At 38.8% G+C, this 15213-nt stretch overlaps 1 protein-coding gene across 4 annotated transcripts in view; it reads right to left on the reverse strand.

The window, feature by feature from the left end:
- The window catches only part of FAM126A (family with sequence similarity 126 member A), a 71382-nt gene extending 58605 nt beyond the window's left edge, over positions 1-12777 (reverse strand). The window contains exon 1 of one of the 4 annotated variants that reach the window (XM_033194944.1): positions 12253-12648. The gene's annotated coding sequence lies outside the window, so the exon portion shown is untranslated. Of the gene's footprint in view, positions 1-12252 lie in introns of all 4 variants that reach the window. The other 3 variants (XM_033194943.1, XM_033194946.1, XM_033194945.1) reach the window with 3 other exon arrangements.
- Between the last annotated feature and the right edge of the window lie 2436 nt (positions 12778-15213).

Consider the following 15213-nt stretch of genomic DNA (forward strand, 5'->3'; position numbering starts at 1 on the left):
ACTGGAGAAAAAGTATTCAATTTACTTAGACCCAGCTCTGCCACTTGTTAGCATGTGGTTGTAGTATTTTTCTCAGTTGCAATGAAGGAAAAGAAAAAAAGATGAGAAAAATCTATCAACTGGTATTTACCACAGTGCTTACATACTGGTAACAAGAGTGGTCCAAAAACATATGGGTGTGACTGAAGTTGAAATGCCAAAATTAGACCAAAATTCTTATTTGCCCCTAAGTCAGAGGTTTTCTGTTTGGTTTTGGTTTCCTTTGCTTTACGGCAAACTTTTTTTTTTTTTAATTCTGGGGCTGAGATCTTTGTTCAGTTCTCTAATTTAGTTTACCCTACTTTCAGAACTACGGGAAAACTGCCTCCAAATGATGAAAGAGCAAATGTTTTGCTTTTGTATATGTTTGAAATTTTCTCTTCAGTGAAGTATCTCAAAGCACTATAAAAACTGACTGAACACAGCACTATTTGATACATAACTCAATTAAAAATGTCAAGAAGAAATAACAGTAAAAATTGTATATGTATGTGCGTGTATATATATATATATAGTTTGTGGCTACAGCATGTAATGAAAAAACGCTGACAACCACTGTGGCAACTCAGTATGACTAGTTGATGATCAAAGGGTACAGCAACTACCACAGCAATGGGCATGTAAAAGACATACTGTTTTGCCCCTGTTGACTATAACTCAAGTAAAATAATGTGACTAAGATTATACACAAGCCATTAGCTCAAATTAACATCATATTAAAAAGTATTTTATTTAGTCTTCCTCTTCCATTTTCTACCATGAAAAAGCAACCAGGTTTATTGGGAGAGGCTCTTGAACACTTAGGAACACAAATACCCTGTAAACACTTTCTCCTTGCCGAACTAAACAAATTCAATTAAATTAAGGAGTTAGCCAATTGCTTGCATTGGCTGTATTGGGAAAGGTGAAGGAGGAGCAAATAGTTATTACTTTCTTCATTAAGCTATCTAAATCTTTCTCTTCCATGTTTTACCTAGAAGTATATAAATTTTTGAGGTTTTGACATTCGCCTTGGCAAACTGTTCCTTGGGAATAGGCAAATTAAGGGTATTTGAGATTTTGCTACATCCAAGTATAAAAGCCATCTATATTCGTTTGCTAGGGCTGCCGTAACAAAGTACCACAGACTGGGTGGCTTAAACAACAGAAATTTATTTTCTCACAGTTCTCTAGGCTAGGAGTCTAAGATCAAGATTCAGAGGGTCAGTTCCTTCTCAGAGCTCTGAGAGAACAGTTTCAAGCCTTTCCCCCTGGCTTGTAGATGGCGGTCTTCTCCCTGTGTCTTCACATTGTCCTCCCTCTGTATGGCCTATCCAAATTTCCTGTTCTTACTAGGACACCAATCATACTGAATTAGGGCCCATCCTAATTACCCCATTTAACTTAATTACCTCTCTAGAGACCCTATTTCCAAATGATGCTACATTCTGAGGTACTGGGGGTTAAGCCTTCAACTTATGAATTTTGGATGGGACACAGTGCAGCCCATAATACCACTAAAGCTGCAGTAATCTAGGGTTCAGCAACCAACCTGGCTCTTTTTTTTCTTATATTAAGGTGGTTAAATATCATCCATTTATTCATAAACTATTAAATGCCAACTATGTCCTAGATACTAGATTTACAAAAATGAATATGACATGGCTGACTTAGGGGATTCACAGACTATTAGGAGAGACAAATAAACCTAAAACAGCAGAAATGAGTGTATCTTAAGCTCTTTTAAAACAAACCAAGGTAAATCAGAATATAAGCAATAAAATAAAATAAATGAATGCTATGAGAAAAAATAAGGAGGAATGTAAAAGAAAGCGCAATGTAAACATTATATTTCCATCATTTTACTATCAATAACCCCTCTTTCCTCTCTCCAAAACATAATAGCATATGGAAATGTGGTTTCCAAAGCACAGCTCTACTTTTGACTCCTTAAAGTTTTTTGCATTCTAAGTGCTTTCCTTTTTGCAATGTTGGGGGACAAAGAAAGACAGAAATGTTAAGAGAATCAAATTCCAATTGACTTGGGAGTTCAAGTCTTAGAGGAAGTCGCTGCCCTTTAATATGTTGGAATGAGACTTTCAACCTTTAATGAGGTCTGCCAATAGAGGCTCAGATGTTCAATAGAAAATAGTAGGGCAAAGAGGGAAGTGCAATAAGAAAATGTAAGTAAACACAGTTAATGGTAGTAATGTGTGCTAATAGGGCCATAAAAATAAAAACAACAGATCTTGACTGTACAAAATTCTATTTGATTCTCCCCAATCAGAAACTATGTGGATATTACGAATATAGTTGTTTTTCTTGGTTTAAAAACATTATAGTAACCAAAGGAGAAATAAATAGTTCAGTATGACCATGCTGATTCATATTAACTGGGCTAAGAGTCAATTTGTTTTAGCAGAGGCTGAATTATAAAATTATTTTTAAAATACAGTTTTCAATAATACTGTCTTATACTAGTACAGCAGAATGTAACCTAGACGTTGTTTTGTAGCTGAATATGAGGCTAAAATTAGCACAGCAAAAATTTCTATCTTGGTTCCTCCCAAAGTACTTCAAAGTCCTATAAGAATGTTTAATCCCTAAAGTATTTTAAGCATTTCTTTTTCAATTACACATTGTTTCTGAAGAAAGGTTTATTACAGAAAAATCAAACATCTGCTTAGACCTTTTCACCAATAACTAATTCCTGATTGATGAAATCTAAATTCAATAAATCACACTATATTACAATAAATTCTTTGGAGCTCTATAATCTGGTGACATGAAGAGTATCTGCTCTAATTACCATCTTGTGACTAGCTCGATATGATTTCCATGAAGAGGCTGGCCTTTCTGAGGTGCTGCCTAAAATTGTATGACATATTAGAAGTTCTCATAGTGAAAATAACAAGTTTTAGTCTTACTTTTCTTTACATGCTTTTTCTTGACCTGTTCTTCCTTTCCTCTCAACCCATCATTATCATGGGTAAAAAATTGTTAAAAATTAGATATTATAAATATAGTAGGGGAGCTTACTAGGATTCCCTTTATAAAAACATTTTAAATAAAAATATAGTCAACACAAATTATGGCAAGCATAATTAGGATTTCTCTTCTACTGCTTTTTTTGTTTTGTTTTGTTTTTGAGACAGAATCTCGCTGTGTCGCCCAGGCTGGAGTGCAATGGTGCAATCTCAGCTCACTGCAACCACTGCCTCCTGGGTTCAAGCGATTGTCCTGCCTCAGCCTCCTGAGTCGCTGGGACTACAGGGGCGTGCCACCATGCCCGGCTTATTTTTTGTGTTTTTAGTACAGACAGGGTTTCACCGTGTTAGTCAGGATGGTCTCGATCTCCTGACCTTGCTATCCACCCGCCTCAGCCTCTCAAAGTGCTGGGATTACAGGCAAGAGCCACAGCGCCGGCCTCTTCTACTACTTTCTACAAGCAGAGGAATCCCACCTATATTCCTCTTATAAGCCCCCAGTGTTTTAACAGCTCAATACATAAAGGAAACAACATGGCATAATGAAAAGAATGCTGACTCTGGAGTCCAAAAAATCCATGCCAATTTTCAACAAGTTACTTAAACTTTCTAAGTCTGTTTCCTCAACTGTGAATGACAGATAGTAACATCTATCTTTTAGGAATGTTTTAAGGATTAAAAATAATGCAAATAAAGCATTGGCAAACAAAAGGTACTCAATGAATTATACCTCTAAGTATCACTAACAAAGTATTTATCATTTGGACAATTAAGAATGTATTTCATGATCTTACAGTTCTGAAAAGAGGGGGCACAAGAGTAAGGCTTCATCAGATTCTAATGCGCCTAGTTACTCCATCCTTATTTACTCTTCACTGATTAACTTTCTGATTTAGTAGCTTAATCTACTACCACCACTTCCAATTGCTCACCATCAATTTATTCCTTAATCCCTTTTACAGTATAAATTTGGGTCTCATCATCCACTCTCCATGACCTTATAAATGACAACTCTATCAGTTCTTTCTCTGTGGTCTTTATTTTTCTGTAACCTGAAGCAAGAGTCTTTCTTTCTGAAACTCTACTTCTTGACCTCACTGACTTGAATATTCTGGTTCTATCACCCATGTAACCAATTTTCTATATTTCTCCAACAATCTATTCGATTTACACATTTTTATCTTCCCTTCTTCCCCCATCCATTTCTATAATATTTTCACCTTCCTCTCCATTTCCCTATCAGGACTCAGTTGAAGTTTCATGATTTTCCAAAATAGTCTCTCCCTTTTCTTAACTACTAATGGGTGCGCTGCTACGGGGGCTATTTGTCACCTTGTCCACTACTGTGACATCTACTGATTAACAAATCAGCAGGAACCTGGAAATTTAGAACAAAAGAGCATGTACGTGTCTGGCAGGTTTAAGAGGTTCAGACTGTCCCTGTAGGAAGGGCATGGGGAATGCAGTCTGGGTGTGTTGATTATAACCAAAACCCTAACTGAATTAATTAAATGTTAATTTACATTTAAAGGGGGGGAACAGAAGAGTTCAAAAAGATAAATAAAAAGTTTACAATTGATTTCTCAATTTAAGCTGTTTTAAGGCTTACATTATTCTCTTAAATTTCCAAGCCTATACATCACTCAACATAAGAGTAAATATAAATATTCTAGTAGGCTAGAACCTAATTTGCTTGGTACAGTTTAATAATTCATATATGTTTTCATTAAGTCAAGTATAAATGACTGAATGAATTCTTAAGTGACTGAATGAATTCTATGTATTTACATGAGAAAGCAACTGTTTGTCAACTAGCAAAAGACTCTTTTTTCAAGAAAACACCAAACAAATATCACTTAACATTACTACTAAAAAGCTACCCTGATGCAAGGCTCACAACAAAAATAATTCAAACTAAAATGGAAAAGTACTGTGTTTCCACAACTCTTTGATCTCTTGTATGTGGTACACTTAACATAACATTCTTTACAAGGTACAAACAGGATTCAATAATGCAAATCGATCTTGAACACTCAACAAATTAAAATGTAAATTATATTAAGTGCATTATATGAACAACAATTTTAACTTCACCCACGCTATCCCACCTCACTCCAAGATCACAGTATTTATTAAAATAGCAAAAGATACGACACATCAGCACAGAACAGACCAGTGATAATTATAATAGGGTTACCAAAAATTAAAACTAAGTGTGCAAAGAGGAAAAATACTTAATAAGATGCTCAAATAAAATGATCAAATTTACTTCTCAGTAATATGGGGTGAAGAAATTAAGAAAAACATTAGGGTACTGATTAGAAAACATGGGCATTACATCAGATAGGAATTGAGTTTAAACTTTGTGTACTTTATTGATGGTGAACAACTGTCTTAACCTCTGAGTCTCAGTTTGTCTGTAGAATAGAAATAATAATTTTTACCTCATAAAGTTATATAGGGACTAAATGAAATTAATTATGCAAAATACTTAGTACTTAAGCACATATTAAGATCTTTATAATTGTATCCAGTCCAAAAAGACCTAGACATTTTTAGAGCCAATCTATTTCAAATCTTCCAAGGAAGAGATTAATTGCCAGAGCACATGCAAAGATGGAAAGCTTCTCTCTCAGTCTCTCTTTTTACAAAGCTGGCATATTCAGAAACCAAAACCTTAAAAAGGTAATATAAAAGGAACACTAAAGATCAACCTCATATAGCAAATTAAATATAGCACTATTTAAAGAGATATGCTATTATCAAGTTGCCTTTATCCCTAAGACAGCAATTGTTTGATGAAAGCTACTTAGAAATGTAACACAATTCATCAACCAATAGGTAAAAGAAGGAAAACTATATGATCATCTCAAGGTACATTAAGAGGGCATGTGATCAAACTGAGTATCTGTCTTGGTTCCTCCTGAAAAGGCATACAAGACTATTTCCTTAACATACCACAAATAAAAATTTTGAATACACAACTGTGAAACCCTAAAGGCATTTCCATTTAAATGAGAAATAAGCCAAGGATCTTCACTGTTCACTGCTATAACTTAACATTATTCTAGAAATTCTGATCAATGTCCTAAGAAAAAAAAATAAGGATTAAGTGTTGGCAAGAAGACAAAATCATCACCATTTACATATGCTATAATTGAGTTACTACAAAACACAATAAAAACTATCATATTAAGAGTTTCATAAAATGACCAGTTAGAAAACAGTATACGAGAATTAGCCATCTTTCTATGTTCCATCAGGTACATATAATCCTCTTTATAAAATAATTTTAAAAGTTCCACTCCCAATAGAATCAGTAAGTTTTAAAATATCAAAAATACCACTTGAAAAACGGGCAGAACCCACATGAAGAAAACTACAAACTATAAAATACAAGAATAAAACTCAAAACTACATCTTTGAGTCATAAAAGATGACTTTAATAAATGATAACATTGTATTAATAGAGACAGTACAACTTTCTCTAGAAAATTCACTCAGATATTCTAGTGAGGTTCTTTTAGAATCTTCACTGCCTTTCATGTAACATGAATAAAGAAATATATGAGAAATGCTGAAAATGTTTTGACAAAGACAATAATAGGTATTCACACAACCATTTAGTGAAATACATTAAAAACTCACAATAATTAAGACAGTTTGGAATTACTAGAGCAAAAATAAATAGCCCAATTAAACTAAATAGAAAAAGTCATATATCTGTATCTATAGAGTATATACACATGATTTGGTATTTAAAACCTCTGAAGAAGATAATTGTTCAATAAGTAGCATTAAAATAACTGAACCATCACTCTATGTTAAAATACACTGCAAACAGACTAAAGATGTAAATTTTTTTAAGAACTGTGAAATTAATATAAGGAAATAGAGGTGAACAGTCATATAATTTGGGAATGCAAGCACTTCCTAAGTAGCAAGGTATCATAAAAGAAAAATTTGATAAGTTTAAACATATTAAAATGTTAGCAATCTGTTTAAAAAGAAAATTCACATCAAAAACAAACAAGATAAAAATGACAAACTAGGGAAATCATCTGCAATGTAATTTGACAAAGACCTAATAGTTTGTACATACAAAGAGCTCTCATAACTTAGTATTTAAAAATCTCCAGTGTTGGCCGGGCGCGGTGGCTCAAGCCTGTAATCCCAGCACTTTGGGAGGCCGAGACGGGCGGATCACGAGGTCAGGAGTTCGAGACCATCCTGGCTAACACGGTGAAACCCCGTCTCTACTAAAAAATACAAAAAAAGCTAGCCGGGCGAGGTGGCGGGCGCCTGTACTCCCAGCTACTCGGGAGGCTGAGGCAGGAGAATGGCGTAAACCCGGGAGGCGGAGCTTGCAGTGAGCTGAGATCTGGCCACTGCACTCCAGTCCGGGTGACAGAGCGAGACTCCGTCTCAAAAAAAAAAAAAAAAAAAAAAAAAAAAAAAAATCTCCAGTGTTATAATAGACAAAGGACACTAATAGGTAATTCACAAAAGAAATAAGGATCTCTGGGTGGAGACATTATAAGTGTTATTTACCATTTACGCTTTCCTGAATTTTTCAAATTTCCTACAATGATTATTATAATAGTAATTAAGAAAATATAGAATGCTTACAATATGGCTGTGACTATAATAATAATGTCCAAAATCATGCTAACATTGATATTTCCACTCTTTTAGGCTGCACCAAAATTAGGGATGACTTTCCTCTCTAGAAAAGAATCATACTTTAATTATTTAATCACAATGAAAGAAATTTTCAGAACTCTAGAATACAATCAGACAAAACTTTTCACTTCTTCATTTATGACCAAGTTACAAGGCCAAATAATATTTGGATAAGCTATTCTGTTTTCAGCCCCCTATGAAAGCTAAGAGTCAAGGCTGAGGAACAAGCCCTGGACTTCAGAACCAGCAGGACTGGAATTTTACCTATATCCAAATCCTGAGCCAGAAATTTTAAAAAGAAAAAAAAAAAAGGTGGTGAGGTGAGGATAGCTATTACCTTTCTCAAGATAGAAAATGTAGGCCTTTGAGAACTTCTAGTCACAACTCTTCTCTGTCTCATTTAGGAGACAGAGGAATGATTTTATCCTCACATGTATTTATAAGGCATATATCCAAAGGGCAAGCAAACAAGATTTCTTCTGAGCAAAGATACCTTAAATAGGAGATTTTCAAGTGTTAAATGTTCTTTTCCCTTAGTGCAGATATGCAGCCTAACTCTGAGAAGGTCAAAAAGACTATGGCAGGACTTGGCTCTCAACAATAAGCAATAGTCAAACTGCTAATTCCATCTGCTCCCCTCCAAAAAATGACAAAGCATTACAAGATGATGCCAAGGATCTCAGGCTCCATTTAAGGAATTTTTCTGAGCAGTATCCATTTTCACAATGTTAACATGCTCTCTAACTTTTTTAAGTACTTCAGAAGTACTTCAGGGAACCAATTTGGATACTATATGCCAACTTTGATGATGGTAACAAAGAAATATACTGTCTTTAACATTATATTCTTAGAGATGTCACTTCCAGAAATGTCTTCCTTTCTTACTAGTCAAAGCTCTGAATTCCATCCACTTCTAGCTCCTCAGGGTCTTAATTCCAATAATTATCTCATCTTTCCTGAATTGCTTAAGAATCTCTTCCCACTTGTCTCTACTCTCTCTTTCTTTATGCATGTAAACAAACAAACATAACATTCCTTCAAACAATATTCCTCTGCAATAGTTTTCGATCATGGCTGCACACTGGAATTACTTAAGGAACTATAAAAAAGTATCAATGCAAGTAATCAATAGTGACAGAAAGTAGACAGTGGTTTCCTGGGGATAAGAGGAAAAGATTATAAAGGGACACAGGAAACTTTTGGAGGTGAACATTATTTTGATTATGGTGATGGTTTTGCAGGTATAAACATATGTGAAATATGAAATTGTACACTTTAAATATATGTAGTATATTATATATCAATTACACTTCAACAGAAAAGCTGTTGAAATAAATATTGATATCTGGGTTCAACACCCCCCACACCAAATTGGTATAGGGGTTCTCTCTGGAAAACAAAATTCTTTAAAGCTCCTGAGATTATTGTAAATTATTATTACAATATTGTAAATAAATGCATAGCCAAGATTGAGAACCGCTGCTCAATGAAAGCTATAGCTATCATTTTCTCCCTTCTTTATTTCAGTTCTCTCGAAAAGTCTCATTCAAGCATGTCTACTTTATCACACCCATTCTTTCTCAATCTTCTGAAGCCTGGTTTCTGAACCACTCAGTTAAAACTGTTCTTGTTAAAGTTACCTATGGAGTCCTGACAAATTCAGTGGTCACTGGGGCCCTCTCCTAACTTGACACCTCCTTGCAGCATTCAAAAATGTTAACCTGTTCCTCCTCCATTGGAAAATCTCCCCACCCTTGGTATCTTTCCTGATGGTCCTCCTACCTTGCTAGCTACTGTTCCTCTAACTTTCAGACAATTCTTCTCCCTACTTCTGCTATTTATAAGTCTGTTCTCTAGCTGCCACTTTCATCATGCTAAAGGCTTTCCCTGAGTCATTTCAACACAACCAAATCAATACAGCTTCAATTCAACCCCCAATCATCTCTTTAATCCTGATTTTCACATCCATAGATACAAACATCTATCTATATATTCACCTGAAGTTCCACTGTTTCCTCATATTCAAAACAGAATTTATCATCTTCCTTCCATTTACGTGTTCCTCATTTCCAATCAACAGAACCCCAAGTCAAACCTTCAGAGACCTGAGTCCTCCTTTCTTCTCATAGGTGATTAGGACCTGTCAGTTTTTCCCTCACTCTGCCACAGTAAAGGTCTAAAATACAAATCCAATAAATGGCTTCTCATCTATCACGTTCAATCCAATCCCTTTAGCTAAGGATACCATTCCCTGATCTGGCCCTCTACCACCCTAACTATCTTCATCTGGCACCATTTCCCTACTAACCCCTGCATTCAAGCCACATCAATGTCAATGTTACTGACTTTGTCAACTGCCAATGTCAATTGACACTGACTTGTCATTGTCAATGACTTATCTAAATTGCCACAGTTTCTCAGGCCTCCTTGCCTTCTCATTCATTATATCCTCCTGTTGGGAAGTTACTTACCTCCTGCACGTGGCAAAATTATATCATCCTTCACAACTTGGCTGTGTGCTCCCAACTCCACCTACACTCGAGGCAAGTTAACCATCTCCTATTCTAAACTCTCCTACTACACTAGGCATATCTCCATTCCCACTGACTACATAGTATTATAATTGTTAATTTACTGTAATGTTACTAACATCTTGTATATTAGATAGTAAATTCCTTGAAGACAAGAGCTATGACATTCATTTCTGTATCCCTAGTACCTACTCAGCCTGGAAGAGTGAAAAAATAAATTTATGCTTGACATAATTGCAATTATTTATAAAATATAAACGATACCCTAAAATAGGTCTTGAATACTGATTTCTTAAAATTTCTTAAGATCCATTATAAAATAAATATTAGGGAACAGGATGCTGAATAAAACAGTACATATATTAAACTCATTGTCAAAAAGACACCAGTTTAAAAAATACAATCCAGAGCAAATTTCATAAAACAGAAATACAACAAAGAAAGGAAGCACAGCAAGGATAAACGCTGACCCAGCTAATGCCTCATCGGGTGTCTGTATCCAGGTACTGCTAATGCCGATGACTACGAAGGTTTCTAATCCTTCTAATCCCTCTATGGTAATTTCAATAAATTGAGTAAGGATAAACGAGTCAAATCCAGAATTTGTTTCCTAAATATGTGATGCTTTTCCCCCTTGCCACTTGGTTTGATTGAACTGATTATTTGAATAGCTAACTTTGAAGCTACCATTGGCCAAACAGATCTTAAATGTTTTTCCTTCCTTGCCTTTGCCTGCACTTCAAAAATATGGTGGTTTAGACTACTATTCATCCTGTAAACCTTAAAATGTGTTCACCTAAAGAAAAAAAAATACTTAGAAATGTCGGGGGAGGTGGGGTGCCTGTGGATGTTAGCAGAAGAATGTTCTCATGGAAAACAAACCTCCCAGTCTTTCTGACTGTATGCCAGTAAGATATGAAAGCTGAAAACCTCAAACTGTCAAGTGTTACATGAACCAAAGAGGTGGCCCACCTGCTCCAAAAACTACTATGTGACCCGAGGATAAATAATTTGCAAAAGGTCAGCGTGGCCCTACTGCCTGTAGCGCAGTCTCTGAGATAAGGAGTAGCTGCCGGTGGAACAAATTCCCCCTACCTGAAGAGCGCCGCGGCTGCCAGGCTTGTGATAGTGTATTTCTCAGAGAGCAGATTCTGTGCAATACTAACCCACTTAGGCAAAATTAAAATCTTTTAGGAAGGTCTAAACTCACAAAGCACACATGTGCAAGCTGACGGGAGGACACCAAATTTCGCTCTGAAGCATACAAACTTGGGGGTGTTTTAATGCAACCATTTGGAGCCAAACCCCCGAGGATTCCCGAGTATGTTAAAATGATCCTCGGGAGAGGAATAACTCATAGAAAGAAAGGGCAAGGGCTCAAGAAGAGATCTTCAGCGTAATAACCCATGAAGGAAGCGTGGCTGCTGTCTGAACCTCTCCGCCCTGCAGGGGACCCAAGAACGACTCAGGCCAACGCTATTCTCCAAGGGGGGCGGGCGGGGGGTCGACAGTGACCATTGTGGCCACCAGACCGGACGGACAGCGGCGGCCTCGCGGGAGTGGAGAGCGCGGATGGGAGAGGAGGCAGAGGCCGGAGCATCCGCCGCGGCAGGGAGGGGACCCGGGGCTCCCGCCCCAGGCCCATCCCGCAGACGGGCGGCCGGTGGGGCCGAGGCGGCGGCACCCGGGTCACGGCAGAAGGCTGGACTGCTCCTCGCCGGGAAGGAGAGACCCGAATCGCGCGCACAAAGCTGCCGCCCTCCAGGCAGCGGGCGGGCTGCGCCCAACTTCGGGGCAAACAGCCGCCGGCCGCAGCCCACCCGCCCGCCAGAAGCCCCCCGCGCCTGGCGCCGCCTCGCGCCCACCCGTGGCGCCTCGCGCGGGAGCCGTTACCCCCAGTGAAGCCGCAGCCCCGGGGACAAAGTCTCGGTCCTGTCCTCGCCGCCGCCTCGCCCCGGCTCCTCCCTGACAAAAAAAGTTATCGGTCGCCAGACGCCCTGGGGGCCCGGCGTGCGTCTCTCGGCTGGACTCACCAGAGCGGCTGCCGGAGCTCCACCTGCAGGACCTCGACTCCTGAGGCTCGCAGCCACAGCGACGGCAGCTGCTCTGCTTCCTCCCGTGTAGCAGCACCACCTGCTCCCCTTCTTCCTAGCAGAACGGGTCCCGGCGAGCCATCTTCCCCCTCCTCTCACTGACTGACAACCCAGCCCGGAGAGCCGCCACTGCCGCCCGCCTCTCTGACAGGCATGACTAGGGACCCGTCCTCAAGCAGCCAACCACCACCGCCCCACGCCGATTCAGCCTATCGCCGTCCTCCGAGGCGGGATCAGAACAACTTCTCCACCAATGAGAATCTTCTTCTGCTGGGCCTGGGGCGGAGCTATGAGACGACTTGAGTGGGCGTGGTCTGAGCAATGGGCGTGATCCGGGGCCCGGGGGAAGATGATTAACTGTAAGGTTTGCCGTGGCCGCTAGGCGATGACAATCAGTGAAGGTCTCTTAGATTCTGAGCCGTTAGGGCTTATGGCCTTCTCAGAAAAAATAAGCCTTACCGGGCGATGAGAAGTGTATCAATTTGTTTCTCTTTTGTAAGAAAAGAGAAACAAATTGATAATTTACTAGTAAGTAGGATTTACTTCCCTGTAATTGAATTCACAAGAATTTATGATTTGGTAAGATGAAAATCTTACCAAATCCCGGGAGGAAAAAAAAACCACGTTTTTGCAAAATGGAAATAAAAACTTCCCCCTCACTACATCATTGCTTTTGGGCTTAGCCTGGAAAAAGTCAAATACGATACCCCAGTGTTCTTTCCTTGGAGGTTGTTTTTATTTTTTCCATCATTACTCCCTACTTTTTCTCTGAACATATACTAAATATTTTGTATAATAACTGGAACCTGAGAACACCTGAACCTGCTCCTGCAGACAGTCCTGCTGTTTTTGACCTTGTAAACCCCTCCTACCACATCCTTCTCAAGTCTGGTCAGGATTAATAAGAAGAAAAACTGACCTCCACCCTAGAAAACAGGAAGTCATTCTAGCTTTACACTAGAAATGGGCAGGATTTCTCCAGAAACACTAAGTGAACTTTTCAAACATGCTGAACTCATAAATAACAAGCACATAAATAAGAAGATGTGTTACTTGATATCAAAAGGGTATCAAGCAAACAATTTCAGGTAATTATTAGGACAGATTGCTAAAACAGATAGGATCCTCCCTCCAAAGGGAGGATCAGATTAATAAGTAAATAATAACAAACTACAGTGATAAGGACAATAGAGATTGGTTCAATGAGCAATGGAAACAGAGGACAAGAAATGACTGTTTAGGAAAGTCAGCGAACTCCACAAGGAAGGTGATGTTTGAGTTGGATCTTAAAAGTAAATAGGACTTTGCCAGAGAAGAAAGTTAAAGGGTATTTCAGAAAGAGAGAACACCATGTTCAAAGGCATGGAGCTATGAAAGGGCACAGAGCCGTTGTGGAACACTGAGAAAGTAGATGGGCTTAAACAATGAGGAACAGCCAAACACTGGGCTGGAGCAAAAGGTTGAGGTGAGATTATAAAAGACCTCACAAGCTACACTAAGATATTCAGACAAGCACTGTCAAGCAGAGCCTTCTGCAATGGTGAAAATGTTCTATATTTGTGTTGTCCAAAATAGTAGCCATTAGCCACATGTGGCTATCAAATACTTGAAATATGGTGTGACTGAAGAGCTCAATTTATTTATTTTTGAGACAAGGTCTCACGCTGTCACCTAAACTGGGGTACAGTGCTCAAGTGATCCTCCCACCTTAGCCTCCCAAAGTGCTGGGATTACAGGCATGAACTACCATACACAGCTGGAACTCAATTTTTATTTATTTTATTTATTTTTTATTTTTGGCAGAGTCTCCCTATGTCACCCAGGCTAGATTGCAGTGGTGGGATCTCAGCTCACTGCAACTTCCACCTCCCAGGTTCAAGCAATTCTCCTGCCTCAGCCTCCCGACTAGCTGGGGTTACATGCACCCACCACCACGCCCAGCTAATTTTTGTATTTTTAGTAGAGACAGGGTTTCACCATGTTGGCCAGGCTGGTCTTGAACTCTTGACCTCAGGTGATCCACACACCTCACTTAGCCTCCCAAAGTGCTGGGATTACAGGTGTGAGCCACCAGGTCTGGCATTAATTTTTAATTTTAACAACTCCCATATCGGATAGCTCAGGTTTAGATTTTCTTCTAAAGGCAATGAGGGACCAACAACAGCTTTTAATCATGTGGACAATACAATCAGGTTTCTTTTAAATTGTGAGAATCCAAAAAAAAAAAAAAAAAACTACAGGGTAGAGAGGAAACTCTTGACACATCAGATTGACTTCACTTAGGTCCCCTTGGCCAGAGTCTGTTCAGCACAAGTGTTTACTCAAAGGAATAGAAACAGGAAGATCTAGGCAGCATGTTATTCATCTGAGAGAAAACAAGAGGTCAAAACCTGAGAAGTTGAATTCTGCCATCAAGTCCCATTGAGTAGGACAGTGAGGGACCAAGGAAGGAAAGAAACCCAGTCAGCCAGATCATAAGATAGAGGGAGACAAGAGTGGGCAAAAGAGTGCACACTTGCACACATGCACACACACACCCCATCAGTTTTACAGGTCATTGGCCAGGTGTGCCAGTAATGTGTTGACCTGATTTGAAGAGCCAAAGTGTCTGGTGGCAGGAAGGCCAGCCAAGACCAGGACAAGATTCCAGGAGAGAATCTTGAACCAAACCTGTGAAAGTCGGGATGGAAGGGAGAGGTCAACATTATTGACTTTCTGTACTGTACAAGGCACGTGGCTTGTCAAGGATATAGATGAATGCTAGAAGCTTGCTTACAGTATAGATAGCTGGATAACAAACAGGTGAAAGGTTAAGCAAAGATTAAAGTAATTATTTAATGCAGCAGTGGAGAGATTACATAAGGCAGTACATAATTGATTCATTGTTCAAATGATTTTCTA

The sequence above is a fragment of the Trachypithecus francoisi genome, unplaced genomic scaffold (genome assembly GCF_009764315.1).
Source record: "Trachypithecus francoisi isolate TF-2019V2 unplaced genomic scaffold, Tfra_2.0 Lachesis_group4, whole genome shotgun sequence".
Classification (NCBI taxonomy): domain Eukaryota; kingdom Metazoa; phylum Chordata; class Mammalia; order Primates; family Cercopithecidae; genus Trachypithecus; species Trachypithecus francoisi.